The sequence below is a fragment of the Heptranchias perlo genome, chromosome 11 (assembly GCF_035084215.1).
Source record: "Heptranchias perlo isolate sHepPer1 chromosome 11, sHepPer1.hap1, whole genome shotgun sequence".
NCBI lineage: Eukaryota > Metazoa > Chordata > Chondrichthyes > Hexanchiformes > Hexanchidae > Heptranchias > Heptranchias perlo.
This window is the reverse complement of record NC_090335.1, coordinates 34392905-34409017: the sequence shown is the minus strand read 5'-3', so window position 1 is coordinate 34409017 and position 16113 is coordinate 34392905.

Here is a 16113-nt window from a genome sequence, read left to right as displayed (position 1 = left end):
GCACTCACCATCCTGATGTTGTCAGTTTGAGGGAACATAGGAATATAGAAACAGGAGTAGGCCATTTAGCCCCTTGAGCCTTTTCCGCCATTCAACGAGATCATGGCTGATCTGTGACCTAACTCCATATACCTGCCTTAGCCCCATATCCCTTAATACCTTTGGTTAACAAAAATCTATCAATCTCAGATTTAAAATTAACGATGGAGCGAGCATCAACTGCTGTTTGTGGAAGAGAGTTCCAAACTTCTACCACCCTTTGGTGTAGAAGTGTTTCCTAACTTCACTCCTGGAAGTCCTGGCTCTAATTTTTAGGCTATGTCCCCCACTCCTAGATTCCCCAACCAGCGGAAATAGTTTCTCTCTATTTACCCAATCAGTTCCCCTTAATATCTTGAAAAATTTGATCAAATCACCCCTTAATCTTCTAAATTCAAGGGATAACAACCCTAATTTAACCCTTGGAGTCCAGGTATCATTCTAGTAAATCTACGCTGCACTCCCTCCAAGGCCAATATATCCTTCCTAAGGTGCGGTGCCCAAAATGGAACTCAATACTCCAGGTGTGGTCCATCCAGGGCTTTGTATAACTGTAGCATAACTTCTACCCCCTTGTATTCTAGTCCTCTAGATATAAAGGCCAGCATTCCATTAGCCTTTTTGATTATTTTCTGAACCTGTCCATGACATTTTAATGATCTATGTACATGGATCCCTAAGTCTCTTTGGCCTTCCACTGTTACGAGCTTTTCACCATTTAGAAAGTACTCTGATCTATCCTTTTTAGGTCCAAAGTGGATGACCTCACACTTGCCTACATTGAAATCCATTTGCCACAGTTTTGCCCATTCACTTAATCTATGAATATCGCTTTGTAATTTTACACTGCTTAGAATGCTGCCTAACTTTGTGTCATCGGCAAACTTGGATACAGGGCTCTCTATCCCGTCATCTAAATTGCTAATAAATACAGTGAATAGTTAAGGCCCCAACACAGATCCTTGTGGGACACCACTAGTCACATCCTGCCAATTTGAGTACCTGCCCATTATTCCTACTATCTGTCTCCTGCTGCTCAGCCGATTTCCGAACCAGGTCAATAATTTACCCTCAATTCCATGAGCTTCACCTTTAGCTAACAGTCTCTTATGAGGGACTTTACCGAATGCCTTCTAGAGGTCCATATAAACAACATCCATAGATAGTCCCCTGACCACTACTTTAGTCACCTCTTGAAAAAATTCAATCAGGTTCGTCAGGCATGACCTACCCTTTACAAATCCACACAGGCTCCCTCTGATCGGCTGAAAATTTTCAAGTCACTCTATCCTTAATTATAGACTTTAGTAATTTCCCGACAACAGATGTTTGGCTAACTGCTCTATAATTTCCTGGTTTCTCTCTCTCACCTTTCTTAAATAGCAGAGTGACATGTGCAATTTTCCAATCTAAAAGAATGGTTCCTGAATCGAGAGAACTTTAGAAGATTATAGTTCGGGTTTCTGCAATGTTCTCACCTACTTCCTTTAAAACCCTGGGATGGAAACCATCTGGTCCTGGGGATTTTTCACTCTTTAGTGCCATTATTTTCTTAATTACTGTTAATTTGCTTACGTTAATTATGGTGAGTTCCTGTCCCTAATTCAAAATTAGTTTCCTTGGAGTGTCCGGCGTGCCATCTTCTTCTTCTACTGTAAATACTGACGCAAAGTAATTATTTAACATTTCTGCCATTTCATTATTTTCATTTATAATATCACCAATATCAGTTTTTAAGGGGCCCACATAGCTCTTGACCACCGTCTTTCTAATATAATTGTAAAAAAATTTTGTGTTGATTTTAATATCCCTTGCAAGTTTCTTTTCATTCTCCCTTTTTGTAGCTCTATCTGTTTTGTCACCCTTTGCTGTTCTTTGTATCTCTCCCAGTTGCCAGGATCTGTCCCATTTTCTGCATTTTTGAATGCTTTTTCTTTTAGTTTTATGTTGCCCCTTACCTCTTTTGTTGATCATGACTTTTTTTTGGCATGGAGAGCTCTTATCCTTTAGGGGTATAAACTGGTTTTGTATAACATTAAATTCTTTTTTGAACAACATCCACTGATCTTCTGTCATTTTACCCATTAACAGTTTTGCCCAGTTTACTGTGGACAGTCTCTGTCCCATACTGTTGAAGTCGGCCTTACCCAAATTTAGAATCTTAGTAGCTGTTATGGGTTTCTCCCTTTCAAACACAATGTTGAACTCAATCATATTATGATCACTATTAGATAAATGCTAGGCTGTTAACTAAATCTGGCTCATTACTAATCATTAAATCTAATATGGCCTGCCCCTTGTTGGTTCTAGGAAATATTGTTGCAGAAAGCTGTCCTGAACACACTCAAGAAATTTGCTACCTTTCTGACATGAGCTCGTCTGCTTATCCCAATCAATATGAAAGTTAAAAGTTTGCCTTTGCTACATGCTTGTCTAATCTCTGCATTTTGTACATTCTACCACCTCACAACTGCTACCAGGGGACCTATAAACAACTCCCACTACAGTCTTAATTTCTTTTCTATTTCTTAATTCTACCCATAAAGTCTCCACTGCCTGCTCACCTCTTGGTATATCCTCTCTTATCATTGAAGTAATTTCATCCTTAATCAGTAAGGCTACTCCTCCCCCTCTACCAGTTTCCCTAACCTTCCTATAGACCTTATAACCTGGTATATTTAGTTCCCAGTCCTGACCATCTTGCAGCCATGTCTCAGTAATGGCTACCATGTCATACCCTCTAAGTTGAGTTTGCGCCTGCAATTCATTCAATTTGTTCTTTATACTCTATGCATTTTTATAAAGAATGCTTATTTGGGCCACACACCCTGACCTATTCTTCTGCTGTAATGTTGTTTTTCTGACACATTTCTTATTTCTCTTTCCTAATTTAATTTCTTTTTAAAAATTGAGAAACCAAGATGGCCTACTCACTGGCCCTTTCACTGGCCTATTTGATATATGCTGGTCATATTGTTAGACTAATCAAGCCTTCTCAAAACTGATCCTTTGAGAAAGTTTTGCTCATCCTCATAATTCTCCCAAAAAGGCTCAGTGGCTGCTCCTTTTTATCTTCTGTTAAGCACTCTGAAAGTTTTTTTTTGACATTAATGGGTGTAATATAATATGAGTTGTTGAGACACCTACACACCCAAAAGTTATGATGCATGATATTTTTGTCTTTTTACATTTCAAATTTGTTATGGACAAATCACTCCACCTTCCTCTAAACTCTCATCTTTATTATTTGAACATGCAGTAGATGGTGCTGCACTACATGCCAGAAGGTAAGTGGCTTATGTTCTAAACTGATATAACAAGTAATTTTTATTGCTGCAAGAACAGAAACAATCTTGCACCATTTTGGGGTCTGTATTCTTCCTACCTCATTTTTTCCTATGCTTCCATAGCTGTTTTTTCACTGTTTTATTTCAATATCATTTACAAAATTGAGCTGTTTAATTTGCAAAAGGCATAGTTTATAAAACCATGTGCCATATGCACACTAATCCAAAATCTCATAAGCCCATTAATAGCTTTCACAGGAACAATAATTCCTCAGTTTCAGAAGCGTAGTTATTCCTCAGAGTTTTGCATAATTTCTTTTTTTTAAAACAGAAAATAATAGAGAATTCAAATCAATTTAGATGCCTTCTCATTGTATGGTAGTGAGTCTGTATTCTGATGGCGCAAGTTCTACATTTAGCTAAGGGGCAGTTGGTCTCATTTATATGAAGAATAGGAGGTAGGGATACTGTATTCATGAAACCGGCTTTGATCTCATGGCAGGAGCAGTAGCTGATATGCCTCTGTCTAATGATCAGTTACGTTCGCAGTATGATGAAGTCTAAGATAACAATAGTTTCTGCATAAAATATATTACCTCTGTCGTGCTCTTTCCTTTCTGGGGGGAAATGAGAAGACCTTTTAATTTCCTTTCAGTGTTTATGATATCCAAAGCAGTCTGTATCTTTGCATTGTCACCTATTCATATGATTCATTATGATCTGATAGGTAGAAGGAACAATTTACCCTTCAACCTTCAGCCCACTGAATGAAGTATGGTGACGTGCTTCTGGTGCAGAAATGATTAGTCTAAGTGCATTCAATGGAATTGTACCCTGAGATTTGTTTAAACCTCTTGTGAAGTGTGGTTAATTTTCTTATCAGTCTTTGAGTCTATTTTACATTTAATACGTCAGTTATTCAGGAGGTAGTGCTCTATCAGATTGTTCTTGATAAATCAAGTGAATAACAAACTGCGTGGAACAAATGTATTTGGGCATGCACATTCCTTTAAAAAAAATACACTCATAATTCAATTCTCTGGAAGTACTGTTGTCAAATTAATTTAGCTGCATAAACTGTAACACTGGGTCAATTTCTTTTCCCTCTTCTCTCTGAATTGCAATAATTGATACTTGTTACTCCCAATCTACAAAGAGCTAGAGCTTTATTGAATGTAATCTAATACTGAGTTGATGCCGCACAGAGACTTTCAGTCCAGTAGCACATTAGTCATTTTAACCCTTTCACTGGCCTATTTGACATATGCTGGTTATATTATTAGATTAATCACTTGTTGATTCTCATTTCTCCTTCATGGTTTCCTCTACATACTATTGAATCAATGAACCATGCTAGTAGAGCATACATCATTTATGCTTTTATCATTTGAAACCATTTTTCAGACCAAATGCACAATCTTATTTCCTTCCTTTTAAGAACATAAGAACATAAGAAATAGGAGCAGGAGTAGGCCAATCGGCCCCTCGAGCCTGCTCCGCCATTCAATAAGATCATGGCTGATCTGATCCTAACCTCAAATTTAAATTCATGTCCAATTTCCTGCCCGCTCCCCGTAACCCCTAATTCCCTTTACTTCTAGGAAACTGTCTATTTCTGTTTTAAATTTATTTAATGATGTAGCTTCCACAGCTTCCTGGGGCAGCAAATTCCACAGACCTACCACCCTCTGAGTGAAGAAGTTTTTCCTAATCTCAGTTTTGAAAAAGAAGTCCCTTATTCTAAGATTATGCCCCCTAGTTCTAGTTTCACCCATCCTTGGGAACATCCTTACCGCATCCACCCGATCAAGCCCCTTCACAATCTTATATGTTTCAATAAGATCGCCTCTCATTCTTCTGAACTCCAATGAGTAGAGTCCCAATCTACTCAACCTCTCCTCATATGTCCGCCCCCTCATCCCCGGGATTAACCGAGTGAACCTTCTTTGTACTGCCTCGAGAGCAAGTATGTCTTTTCTTAAGTGTGGAGACCAAAACTGTATGCAGTATTCCAGGTGCGGTCTCACCAATACCTTATATAACTGCAGCAATACCTCCCTGTTTTTATATTCTATCCCCCGAGCAATAAAAGCCAACATTCTATTGGCCTTCTTGATCACCTGCTGCACCTGCATACTAACTTTTTGATTTTCTTGCACTGGGACCCCCAGATCCCTTTGTACTGCAGTACTTTCCAGTTTCTTGCCATTAAGATAATAATTTGCTCTCTGATTTTTCCTGCCAAAGTGCATAACCTCACATTTTCCAATATTGTATTGCATCTGCCAAATCTCCGCCCACTCACCCAGCCTGTCGATATCCCCTTGTAGGTTTTTTATGTCCTCCTCACTCTCTACTTTCCCTCCCATCTTTGTATCATCTGCAAACTTTGATATGTTACACTCGGTCCCCTCCTCCAAATCGTTAATATAGATTGTAAAGAGTTGGGGACCCAGCACCGACACCTGCGGAACACTACTGGTTGCCAGTCCGCGAATGAACTATTTATCCCAACTCTCTGCTTCCTGTTAGATAACCAATCCTCCACCCATGCCAGAATATTACCCCCAATCCAGTGATTCTTTATCTTGAGCAATAATCTTTTATGTGGCACCTTGTCGAATGCCTTCTGGAAGTCTAAATACACTACGTCCACTGGTTCCCCTTTATCTACCCTGTACGTTATGTCCTCAAAGAACTCAAGCAAATTTGTCAGACATGACTTCCCCTTCGTAAAGCCATGCTGACTTTGTCCTATTAAATTATGTTTATCCAAATGTTCCGCTGCTGACTACTTAATAATAGACTCCAAAATTTTACCCACCACAGATGTTAGGCTAACTGGTCTATAATTTCCAGCCTTCTGCCTACTACCCTTTTTAAATAAGGGTGTTACATTAGCAATTTTCCAATCTGCCGGGACCTTTGCTGAGTCCAGAGAATTTTGGAAAATTATTACCAAAGCATCCACAATCCCGACTGCCACTTCCCTCAAGATCCTAGGATGTAAGCCATCAGGTCCAGGGGATTTATCAGCCTTGAGTCCCATTAATTTACTGAGTACCAATTCCTAAGTGATTTTAATCGTATTTAGCTCCTCCCCCCTTGAGCCCCCTGTTTGTCCAGTGTTGGGATATCCTTAGTGTCCTCTACCGTAAAGACTGAAACAAAATATTTGTTCAGCATTTTTGCCATCTCCATGTTTCCCACCATTAATTTCCCGGTCTCATCCTCTAAGGGACCTACGTTTGCCTTAGCCACCCTTTTTCTTTTTATATAACTATAGAAACTCTTGCTATCTGTTTTTATATTTTTTGCTAATTTAGTTTCATAATCTATCTTCCCTTTCTTAATCAATCCTTTAGTTACTTTTTGCTGTCTTTTGAAGACTTCCCAATCTTCTATCCTCCCACTAAGTATGGCTACCTTATATGTCCTTGTTTTTAGTCGGATACTATCCTTAATTTCTTTACTTAGCCACAGATGGCTGTCATTTCTTTTACACCCTTTTTTCCTCAGTGGAATATATTTTTTTGAAAGTTGTAAAATAACTCCTTAAATGAACACCACTGCTCATGTACCGTCTTACCCTTTAATCTATTTTCCCAGTCCACTTTAATCAATTCCGCTCTCATACCATCATAGTCTCCTTTATTCAAGCTCAGTACGCTTGCTTGAGAACCAACCTTCTCACCCTCTAATTGGATATGGAATGTAACCATGTTATGGTCACTCATTCCAAGGGGATCCTTAACTAGGACATTATTAATTAATCCTGGCTCATTACACAGGACCAGGTCCAAGGTTGCTTGACACCTTGTAGGATCAGTTACATACTGCTCAAGAAATCCATCCCGAATACACTCAATAAACTCTTCCTCAAGGCTGCCCTGCCCAATTTGATTTGTCCAATTAATATGATAGTTAAAATCCCCCATAATTATAGCTGTTCCCTTATTACATGCCCCGACTATTTCCTGATTAATACTTCTTCCAGCAGAGTTGCAACTATTAGGAGGCCTATATACTACGCCCACTAGTGTTTTTTTCCCCTTATTATTCCTTATCTCTACCCAAACTGTTTCATTGTCCTGATCCTTTGTCCCAATATCATTTCTCTGTATTACAGTAATTCCTTCCATTATTAACATAGCCACCCCACCTCCCCTTCCTTCCTGCCTGTCCTTCCTGATAGTTAAATACCCTGGCATATTTAATTCCCAGTCGTTGTCACCCTGCAGCCATGTTTCTGTAATGGCCACGAGATCATACCCATATGTAGTTATTTGTGCCGTTAACTCGTCCATTTTGTTACGAATGCTACGTGCATTCAGATAAAGAACTTTCAAATATGTTTTGTGACACTTAGTTCCTGCTTTTTCCTTTTTTAACACTTTACCTTTTACTCCATACCTTCTGTCCCTTCCTGACACTCTTTCCTCTGTCTCCCTCCTCAGGTTCCCAACCCCCTGCCACAGCTTTGATGCTGGGTTAATCGCCTTACGCCTTCTAGTTTTTATTTTATCTGTCGTGCCTAAAGTACACTTCCTTTCCGCTGCTCTACGCTTTTCCCTTTCACTTGTTCTTGAACAACTGTTTGTACTATTTGTTTTGTAGATTTCCCTTGGGTCTTCCCCTCTCTTGCTGCTCTCAACTTTATTCTCTTCTGACTCCCCGCTCAGGTTCCCATCCCCCTGCCACTCTAGTTTAAACCTTCCCCAACCGCACTAGCAAACACCCCCACGAGGACATTGGTCCCGGTCCTGCTCGGGTGTAACCTGTCACGCTTGTACAGGTCCCACCTTCCCCAGAACCGGTCCCAATGTCCCAGGAATCTAAATCCCTCCCTCTTTCTGTGCTCAATGTAACCTTTCCTTATCCCAGATCAGCATTCAGTCTTTATTTATTTTATTCCTATGGATAGTTTTTTTTTAAAAAGTGAGAAACCAAGATAAAGGGCCAAGACTTATAGTTTGGGATGTCAATAGTAAAAAAGAGAAGGTAAATCAGGAAGTAGCAATTCAATCCAAAAGGTTGTTGGAGGAAGGGAAGGCTGAGAGAGGTGAGGCATTCCACGGTTTGAGGTCCCTTGAATGGATGATTCAGAATAACAGATTGTGTGATAGTTTTGACTTCAACTCAGTTGGGATGTAGTAGGTGTAGAGCATGTAGAATGGCATATTTGATGTTTAGAAAGAACAAGAAAGGAAAGTTCAGATGAGCACTGATCATAGTTGAATCAATAAAATAGAGAAACAGAAGAAAAGTTCCAATGTCGAGAAAAATGTTGGCGCCTCGTGGTGAGAGAGACATTAAGGATAGGAAAGAGCTTGCATTTATCTGGCACATTTTCCAACCCCAGGACATCCCAAAGCACATTACACACAATGAAGTACTCTTGAAGTGTAGTCACTGTTGAAATGTTGGGAAACACAGCAGCCAATTTGCACACAGCAAGGTCCCACAAACAGCAATGAGATACATGACCAGATAATCTGTTTTAGTTATGTTGGTTGAGGGATAAATATTGGCCAGGAAGCCATTAGAACTCCCCTGCTATTCTTTAAATAGTGCCACAGGATCTTTTACGTCCACCTGAGAGGGCATTGTTTAATATCTCATCTGAAGGGTGGCATCTCCAACAGTGCAGCACTCCCTCAGTACTGCACTAAAGAGACAGCCTGGATTATGTGCTCAAGTCTCTGGAGTGGGTCTTGAACCCACAACCTTCTGACTCAGAGGCAGGAGTACTACCAACTGAGCAAAAGCTGATACATTAAAGCAATAATACATAATTCACTAAAGCAGTCAAGACATAAATCAGATAAGTAGATCACCACTATTCTGGATAAGCCAGAACTTTTAAGGTGATGAATAACTTAAGAATTAATGGCAGCATCTAGAACTTTAAAAAGTGCTATTATATGGAAATATCCCACAGTAGGTTAACCTGACAGGAAATTTGCCAATTCCTGGTAAAGCATCTCTTTTTTTTATTGCAGCATGCTATTACTGCACACTGTTTCCTACTTTAGTCCCAGCTCAGTTAATTACAATCATGAATCTTTGTGTGCCATTAAAGCACGTTTCCCTGATTCGCCAACCAATCTTTTATTAGCCCTAGCACAACTCAGAATATCAGATGTACTTTTGTACAGCCTTAAGACCGTTAGTTTAAGAGCTAGTTTAAAGCTCTGGTAAATTCTAGGTCACTGTTTCCCACTATCTGTTATTCTCACGGAAATACTGCAATGGGTTGGTTCTTTACAACAATTAATTATTTTCACACTTTGTGTATAAGCAGATGATCCTGTGTCAAAGACTGAAGCATCATAGGGGAATGAGGGGAATTACCTTTAGTGAGTCCATGTCGGCTGCACGCTTAATTCCAACAGAGAATGACAATTCCACGGAAAGAACTTCTTGATTCTTGTGGCCTTGGACTGTGATTGTGTTAGACTGCCTTATTAGAAGCTGTAGATTCCAAAGAGTAAAACAAGCCAGATTGTTGTTTTCATCGCTTCCTACTCTTCCCTTGGAGAATAGTGTGAAGTAGTGGAAGGATTCACAGGCTAATTACAGTCTTGACTGGCTATGATGCAAATACTCCTTCCATGGCTGTAACTATCTTTATACCAGCCAATAAGGTGGTTGGTCCTATACAACGGAAGGGTTTCATGAGCACCTACAACTCATACGATGAAGGGGAGGCACCCACACCCACCAGTCGCAAGTGTCCCACTGGATGTCAATCCAAATTTGGAGCCAGATCTCCAGTCTCCACTCGCTGTGGCTGTCTGGAGCAGAGATTGAACGCTGCACCTTCTGACTCAGAGGTGGGAATTCTACCACTAAGCCAAAGGCTTTGCACCAAGCTACAGGTATTCCATATATACAGTTATTCTCAGACAGGACTGTCTCTTTTATTTACCTCAAATTTTTGAAGGCAATACTGGAGTTGCACATAATTTAAGATATCAATCTTGCCTTTTCTTTTTGCCCTGTAAGCTGTACACAAGTTGAATATTGACAGAGGACTCTTTCTTTGTTCAATTAATTAATTCAATTAATTCTATTCAATCAATTCTCTTCAAAGCTTCTTGTGGTATACCTTAACAAATATTTTGGTCAAGCTAGTTCAGAACATTGGCTTTCAAAATGAATTGCTGAGCGTACATGATTCTTGTACAGTCATATAAAAACCCCTATTCAAATATGTTCTACCAAGACAGCCACTATCTCTTGGGAAAGCCTAAGCTTTTGTCACTTATGTTTGAAAGGTTTTTACTGCCCAGTATCCATTTGTTTTGACTTGCTTATTATTAGATCTCTACAGAGCTGGAAATCATCCAATAGTCAAAGTCGCCATGATCATTTAAATTGTTAAGAGAAGATATAAGGGCTTTCATAGGAAATTTTGGGGCTTAATGGTGTGACAGCATCATAAAAAGGACAGAGAGGCAGAAGTTAATTGGCCGTTCCAGTGGATTCTTGCCAAAACTCTGGCGGGAATCTGGCAGAATGGTCAGAAATTCTGCTAGGTCCCCGATACACATTGTCCCCGAAACGCCAGGTCCGCATTACGCGAGGTCCCCGATACACCAGGTCCCCGAAACATCAGGTCGTCGATACGTCAGATCGCCAATATGCCAGGTACCAACCTTAAACAGGATATTCCAGTGGCCTTGTTTGAAGGCAGAACCTTTGCTCACCCTAAGCAAGGTCACGAATGTGGAGGTGGTGGGCCCAGGGCCAGGAACTCACGACACTGGAAGTTCCCAGTTTCTTGGCCCTTCTGGGATTCAGCTTATGTTTGGAGGCTGATATGCCTAGTCAGATGATGTTTGCCATCCTCTAGAAAGGGGTTACTGGACCCCAATGAAAGGGTGTGGTGCAGGCCAGAGAAGTAGCTTAGACCCCCAAAAATCAAGGTACAAAAACAATCGTGGTATTTGGTCCCTTGAACGCATACATTGGGGACAAATTTCAAGTTTGGTGGGGGTCGTAGAAAGTACGGTAGCAGATTGGCCGCCCGTTATCTACCCCACCTGATTTTCTTTTCTAAGTCAATAGAATTGGGCAGGGTGTATCGCAGGCAGCTGATCCACTAGTGACCGCTTTGCACACCCAACAGGTTGAATTTTAGCCCCACTATTTCTCCGGTGGGGGGGGGGGGGGAATTAGTAGTAGTTGAGCACCCCAAGTGTGGAAATTGAGGCTGGAGGGCAGCTGAGAAGCACCCATAGAGGTGCGGATGCCCACTGGTCCTACGTAAATGTGATGCCGTCCAACTGACCCCGCATACTGCAATGGGCACTGCACTGGAGGGCACCAGCAGATGCGAATCAAGCATAACTGCCAGGATCGTGGCCCAGGCATTTTCGGACTCAGTGATTTGTCACTATACTCTAGTAAACCTTATTACCTACTCCTTCATCCTTCTTAGCTACTGTTAGGCTAAAATGTAAGGAGTTGTACAACACCAGGTTATAGTCCAACAGCTTCATTTGAAATCACAAGCTTTTGGAGCTTTGCTCCTTCGTCAGGTGAGTGTAGGGTTCCATAAAGGCACAGCATATATAGTCAGAGAACAATGCCTGGTGATTACAGATAATCTTTCCAACTGCCTGTTATCACACCTCGGCAGAGAGATAATCACAGCAATCAAAGGAGTGGATGGTGTTCAGACAGGGACACATTACATCCAAGAATACTGAATAAACAAGTGGTCAGATCAAAAAGACAGAGAGAAAGAGAGAGAGAGACCCAAAAGGTAGAGTCAGAGAGAGAGAATGACCAGTTGTATTAAAAACAGATAACTTTTTTTCGCTGGTGGGGTTACATGTAGCGTGACATGAACCCAAGATCCCGGTTGAGGCCGTCCTCATGGGTGCGGAACTTGGCTATCAATTTCTGCTCGACGATTTTGCGTTGTCGTGTGTCTCGAAGGCCGCCTTGGAGAACGCTTACCCGAAGATCGGAGGCTGAATGTCCTTGACTGCTGAAGTGTTCCCTGACTGGGAGGGAACCCTCCTGTCTGGCGATTGTTGAAAGCTGTTGGACTATAACCTGGTGTTGTACGACTCCTTACATTTGTCCACCCCAGTCCATCACCGGCATCTCCACATCATGGCTACTATCGACACTACAAACTGCCGGCTCACAGTGGAGAGGATCTCCAAGAAGATCGCGCATATTGACACAGACATCAAGTTTCTACAGAGCTGCAAGAAAGCAGACAAGATCCCGAATGGACTACAGATCACAAACTCACTCAAGTCGACATACAACTCAGACTACGCTGAGAGACTCTGCCGTCGTACCTCTCGCACACTCCGCAACCATCTCGTACACCAACTCTACAGCAGACGCCGCAACCTCAACCAAGATAGAGTCCATACTCTCAACCTGTACTCAGGACACAGCAGACCAGCTACAAGACACCGCCAAACAGACGAGGCAACAGAACTACGCTGCCTACATGAAAACCAAGAGCAGGAAGCTTGAGAAACTCGGCATCACCACCAGCATCAACCAAGCCTCCCCTGGTACCACGGTTGCAACCACAGGGAAGTCCATCGTCAATTTGTTCGACCACACCCTTCAACCAGACGAAATCGAAGTTCTCAGCCGAAGGCTCAATTTCTGCCCCACCACCAAAATGGACCCCATCAATCTCGCGGCGGACACAGAGGAATTCATCCGGAGAATGAGGCTCCGGGAATTCTTCCACAAATCCCAAGATTTCAGCAGCGAACCCAATGAGACAATCAACGATCCGGAACAGCAGACAGAGGGATCCGCGGTACAGCAACTGAAGAAGAACGAGTCAAATTGGACTCCTCCGGAGGGTCGCTGCCCTAAGCTTGACATGTATGCTCAAGCTGTCACGAGATGCGTCAACGCCAGATTCATCAGCCGCACTCACAAGACAGTCCAGAATGTCACCCGAGCACAACGCAACGCCATCGATGCTCTCAAGACCAACCACAACATCGTCATCAAACCAGCGGACAAAGGAGGAGCCATCGTCATACAGAACAGAACGGACTATTGCAAAGAAGCATACCGACAATTGGACAACCAGGAACACTACAGACGGTTACCCGCAGATCCGACCAAAGAACACACCCACCAGCTCAACAAACTGATCAAGACCTTCGATACAGACCTTCAAAGCATCCTACGCGCTCTCATCCCACGTACTCCCTGCGTGGGAGACTTCTACTGCCTCCCAAAGATACACAAAGCCAACACACCCGGACGTCCTATCGTATCGGGCAACGGAACCCTGTGTGAGAACCTCTCTGGATACGTCGAGGGCATCCTGACACTCATCGTACAGGGAACCCCCAGCTTCTGTCGCGACACTACAGACTTCCTACAAAAACTCAGCACCCATGGACCAGTTGAACCAGGAACACTTCTCACCACGATGGACGTCTCGGCACTCTACACCAGTATCCCCCACGATGACGGCATCGCTGCAACAGCCTCAGTACTCAACACCAACAACAGCCAATGTCCAGACGCCATCCTACAACTCATCCGCTTCATCCTGGATCACAATGTCTTCACCTTCGATAACCAGTTCTTTACCCAAACACACGGAACAGCCATAGGGACCAAATTCGCACCCCAGTACGCCAACATTTTCATGCACAAGTTCGAGCACGACTTCTTCACTGCACAGGACCTCCAACCAACGCTATACACCAGATACATCGACAACATTTTCTTCCTATGGACCCACGGCGAAGAATCACTGAAGAGACTACACGATAACATCAACAAGTTCCATCCCACCATCAAACTCACCATGGACTACTCATCAGAATCGGTTTCATTCTTGGACATACGAATCTCCATCAAAGACGGGCACCTCAGCACCTCACTCTACCGCAAGCCCACGGACAACCTCACGATGCTCCACTTTTCCAGCTCCCACCCTAACCACGTCAAAGAGGCCATCCCCTATGGACAGGCCCTGCGAATACACAGGATCTGCTCAGACGAGGAGGAACGCGATGGACACCTATAGATGCTGAAAGACGCCCCCGTAAGAACGGGATATGACGCTCGACTCGTCGATCGACAGTTCTGACGGGCCACAGCGAAAAATCGCATAGACCTCCTCAGAAGACTAACACGGGACGCAACCAACAGAGTACCCTTCGTCGTCCAGTACTTCCCCGGAGCGGAGAAACTACGCCATGTTCTCCGCAGCCTTCAACATGTCATCGATGATGACGAACACCTCACTATGGCCATCCCCACACCTCCACTACTCGCCTTCAAACAGCCACCCAACCTCAAACAGACCATTGTGCGCAGCAAATTACCCAGCTTTCAGGAGAACAGCGTCCACGACACCACACAACCCTGCCATGGCAACCTCTGCAAGACATGCCAGATCATCGACACAGATACCACCATCACACAAGAGGACACCACCCACCAGGTACATGGTTCATACTCCTGTGACTCGGCTACCGTTGTCTACCTCATACGTTGCAGGAAAGGATGCCCCAGAGCATGGTATATTGGCGAGACCATGCAGACACTGCGACAACGGATGAACGGACACCGCGCAACAATCCCAGTCAGGGAACACTTCAGCAGTCAAGGACATTCAGCCTCCGATCTTCGGGTAAGCGTTCTCCAAGGCGGCCTTCGAGACACACGACAACGCAAAATCGTCGAGCAGAAATTGATAGCCAAGTTCCGCACCCATGAGGACGGCCTCAACCGGGATCTTGGGTTCATGTTATGCTACATGTAACCCCACCAGCGAAAAAAAGTTATCTGTTTTTAATACAACTGGTCATTCTCTCTCTCTCTCTCTCTGCCTTTCCAGTCTCTCTCTCTCTCTCTTTCTCTCTGTCTTTGTGATCTGACCGCTTGTGTATTCAGTATTCTTGGAAGTAATGTGTCCCTGTCTGAACACCATCCACTCCTTTGATTGCTGTGATTATCTCTCTGCTGAGATGTGATAACGGGCAGTTGGAAAGATTATCTGTAATCACCAGGCATTGTTCTCTGACTATTTATGCTGTGCCTTTATGGAACCCTTCACTCACCTGACGAAGGAGCAAAGCTCCGAATGCTTGTGATTTCAAATAAAGCTGTTGGACTATAACCTGGTGTTGTACGACTCCTTACATTTGTCCACCCCAGTCCATCACTGGCATCTCCGCATCACAGTTAGGCTAAAAGTTACTGTTGGCAATATTAGTGGACGCGTAATACATTTGCATAACGCTCCTCTGCTATTTCAATAGAGACATTAAACATTTGTCAACTAATACCAATAAGAATAATTTGTAGCCTATGGTAACTAGTTGAAGAAACTAATTCAGAAGCATGGAAGTTAGGCTTATATGGAGCACAAAAGTAGAGCAGACATAGCGGACATTTGCTAGGATGACACACTTGCCTGATGAAATATTTTTTAGAAACAAGAACACATACTGTTTTCTATCTAGTTTATTGGAACAGTGCATTAGATCAAAGGTATTCTAAAGAGACTGGAGAATGAAGAATATTACTGCACATTTTTCAGGAATCATCTATCTTTTTTGACTGTTGTTTGCAATTTAGTGGTGAAAAAACAGCTGGTAATCATGGCAGGAAACATTTCTATTGCTATAAAATATTACAATGTATGTCTCTAAACCACACTGATGTAAGATAGATTCGCTCTTGACACCAATATGGTTACAAGTGATCTTTATTGATTACTAATCCAAACATTTAACACACTATGGGCGTGATTTTAAAATGCCGG